This window comes from Penaeus chinensis, chromosome 2, assembly GCF_019202785.1.
Source record: "Penaeus chinensis breed Huanghai No. 1 chromosome 2, ASM1920278v2, whole genome shotgun sequence".
Taxonomy (NCBI): domain Eukaryota; kingdom Metazoa; phylum Arthropoda; class Malacostraca; order Decapoda; family Penaeidae; genus Penaeus; species Penaeus chinensis.
This window is the reverse complement of record NC_061820.1, coordinates 36520062-36524664: the sequence shown is the minus strand read 5'-3', so window position 1 is coordinate 36524664 and position 4603 is coordinate 36520062.

Genomic DNA, 4603 nt, shown 5'->3' with positions numbered 1-4603 from the left:
GATAATAATGAAATAATGATAATAATAATAATAATAATGATACTAATAATAATAATAATAATAATAATAATAATAACAATAGTGATAATAATAATAATTATAATGATAATAATAAAAATAATGAAAACAATTATTACAATAATAATGATAGCCATAATGATAATGATGACGATAATAATAACAATAATAATAGTAATGATAATAATGATAATAATAATAATAATAATAATAATAATATAATGATAATAATTGTTGTTATTATTATTATTATTATTATTATTATTATTATTATTATTATTATTATTATTATTATATTAATAATAATCGTAATAAAAACAATAATATTGATAAAAATTATGATAACCGTAATAGCAATAATAATGTAAATGATATAAAAATAATGTTAATATAGTAACAATGATAATAATAAGGATAGTAGATTCGTGGAAATGATAATTAAATGATAATGATAATGGTAATAATAAAATTGATATAGTAACATTAATAATAACAACAACGATAATAATAATAACAATAACAACAATAACAATAACAATAACAATAATAATAATAGTAATAATAATAATAATAATAATAAAAATAGTAATAATAATAATAATAATAATAATAATAATATTAATAATAGCAATAATATTATTGATAATAACAATAATAATAATATAGCAGTGATGTCATTAATAGTAATCCAACTATGAAATAAACTTACGATCAAGAAAGGAAACAAGCAAACGCTGTGCATAGAAAGAAACAATGCTGTAATAACAAAGCACATAATTACCAGACATATCCTCCCCGGCAAAAAGAAGATGTGTCTCATCTACCTAAATTTAAAGAGGAAAGTTAGCTGCGAAAATGACTATACGAAATTGCACACCGCTTTCAATGCAAATTAGCCGTGGCCACGTTCATGTTATTTTTCCTGCTGTGGTAGTTTTCTTGCGGTTGTTGTTGTTTCTTGTTTGCTTGTTGATGTTTTTGTTGTTGTTGTTATTGGTACCTTTGTTCTTCCTATTATCGTCATTATTGTTTATTATTATTGATTATTGTTATTGTTGTTATTAAAGTGAATGTCGTTATCATTGTTGTTATTATGTTATTTCATTATCAGCGTCATAGTAATTATATTGATAAAATCGACATCAAAAGAATAATCAAAAAAATATAATGCAACCGATATTATTGCTACAGCTAATAGTAGAAGAGTAGAAATAGAAACAGTAATAATAATGAAAATAATAATAGTAATAATTATAATAGTAATAATAATGATAATGATAATAATATTATTAGTAATAATAATAATAACAATAAAAGTCAAATTAATGGTATTATTGTTAATGATAATGATATTAATGATAATAAAAAAGGATATAACAATAATAACAATAATATTAAAATAATAATAATAATAATAATAACACCAAAAATAATAACAATAATAATAATAATAACAATGATAGTAGTAACAATAATAATAATAATAATAATAATAATAATAATAATAAAATAATGATAATAATGATAATAATAATAAAAATAATAATAATAATAATAATAATAATAATAATAATAATTATAATAATAATAATTATAATGATAATGATAATGATGATAATAACAATAATAATAATGATTTTAATAATAATAATAATAATAATAATAATAATAATAATAGTAATAATAATAATAATAAAAATAATAATAGTAATAATAATAGTAATATTAATGATAATAATAGTAACAATAATAATAAAGATAATAGTAATAATATGAATATTAATGATAACAATAATGATAAAAAAAATAATAACAACAACAATAATAAAGAAATCGATGGTAATAGTAATACTGATAATAATAATGATAATAATAATATTGATAATAATAATAACAATAATAATAATGATAATAATAATAATGATAATAATAATAATGATAATAATAATGATTACAATAATAATAATAATAATAATGATAATGATAATATTATTGTTATCATTATTATTATTATTATTGTAAACATAATTGGGGCCGCCGTGGTACAGTGGTAACGCACGCGGCTGTGGGCCGGAGGATCCACAAGCGCACGGGTTCGAATCCCGGCTACGGTCCGAGGTTAGGAAGAGCATTCACTCGGGGTAACGGTCTCCACCTGCCAATACCTGCCTGCCTTTCACGGGGTAGGCCCGTCCTAGCCCTTGTTCAAAAAGGGAGTTTCGTGACGTTAAACCGAAATCGATAATGATAATAATAATAATAATAAAAGTAATATTAGTAATAGTAATAATGATGATGATGATGATACTTATTATTATAATTGTTATTATTTCCATCTTCCTATTATCACTGCATTCAGATTCTGCTTTCAAAATTACTGCTGCTATTATTATGCAAAGTATTAGGGCTGAGAGCATGTAGCCTTGCTTCACACCTTTCATTATTTTTATAGCTCTAGATACTGCGATATGTATATGTGTGTGTGTGTGTGTATGCATATATATATATATATATATATATATATATATATATATATATATATATATATATATATACAGTATATATATACGCATATATGTTTGTATGTGTAAATATATATATATATATATATATATATATATATATATATATATATATATATACATATATATACACATATATATAATATATGTATATATGTTTGCATGTATAAATATATATATATATATATATATATATATATATATATATACATATATATACACATATATATAATATATGTATATATGTTTGCATGTATAAATATATATATATATATATATATATATATATATGTATATGGTAGAAAAACCCACAATGTAAAACTAGATTTATTGAAAGTGAGACAACAGTTTCGGAATCCACCTGGATTCCATCCTCAGGTCTGAAGATGAAAGGGAGAGGAGAGGGTATAAAACAGAGAGAGGAAAGGTAACGCGGAGACACGGGGCAGTTGAGGACAGACGGACGGAAACGAAGGGAGGTCAGATCAGTTCGGGTGGCCGGCGTACGGGAGAAGGCGGGGGATGTGGGAAGCGAGGAGACTATCGGCAGGAGAAAAGCCGCTGTTCAGGTTGAAATTAGGCAGCAGCTTTATTAAGGGGGATTCCACCAGTCTGCGGGCGTGGACGTCAGCGGAAGGAAAAACAAATCGCGCCGCTGACCAGTCCATCTGATGGCCTGTATCCCACTGATGGCAGAAGAGAGCGTTGTTGCTGTGTCCCCTGGAAACAGCGTGCTTATGTTGAAACAGGCGCTTAGTGAGACGGGCGCCCGTCTCGCCAAAGTATTGTTTATCACAGGAGGTACAAGGAACAGCATAGGTGCCCACCTTCGAGGAAGAGGGTGGGCTGGTGTGGACCAGGTTACGACGGATGAGTGTTCACCTGGCGAAACTGTTGTCTCACTTTCAATAAATCTAGTTTTACATTGTGGGTTTTTCCTCCATAGTATCAACACGGTAGTGTTTTCACCTTTCATATATGTATATATGTGTGTGTGTGTGTGTGTGTGTGTGTGTGTGTGTTTATGTGTATGTGCGTATAGACATATATATAGATAGACATACAGACTGATATCTATATACATCCAACACGAAAAAAAGAAACAAACAAAGAAAGAGTGACAGGGAAAGAGAAAGTCATCATGCCTTTCATCCGTAATGCAGTTTTATAAAGAGTAAGTACAGCACACGCAACCTCCTTCCTCTTTCATCTGGTGTTTGCAAACCTAATCCTCTCAGAGGCTCGGAAAAAGAATAGTCTTTTCGTTCTTCTTTGCTTTCATAACCTGACAATGAGAGAGCTTAATACAGTATTCACGTCAGCCATTTTTCAACCTAATTTTCGTTCAAAGGTTATGGAAATGGAGGGGGGGGGGGTAAGGGGGGGTGACAGGGGGGGGGGATATATTCAGTCACGTGAGTTTAATCAGCCAATCAAATGTCTGCTTCCTTTGAATCGTTGGTTTATCGTATACTTGCGAAAGAAATGAAATGAAAGAGTAATTGAATTTTAGATTTTTTTTATTTATTTATTCTTGTGCATTGTAGGTTTCGTAAACGGTGAGTTTAATGAAAAAGGAAAGGGGAAGATAATGATAATGATATTAACAATAATGATGATAGTAATATATATAATGACAAAGGAAGTAACAATGATGGTGATAGTGATAATAATGATGATAATAATGATAATGGTGAGGATAATGATAATATTATAATAATAGTGATGATGATGATGATAAAAATAATGATCACAATAATATTACTGATACTTGATAATGATAATGATACTGATAATAATTTTGATAATAATGATGATACTATTAATAATAACAATAAAGGACAAAATATGCTGATCATGATAAGACCATGATAATGATGATAATAATGATAATATCAATAAAGGTGATAATGACTGTGATAAAGAGAAATACAAGAACAAGAATGGAGACAGATAGGCAGATAGATAGATAGACAGACAAATAGATAGATAGACAGATCGAGAGAGAGAGAGAGAATGAGATAAGGGGTAATAAAAAGAATAATTATAACAATACCGAGAAT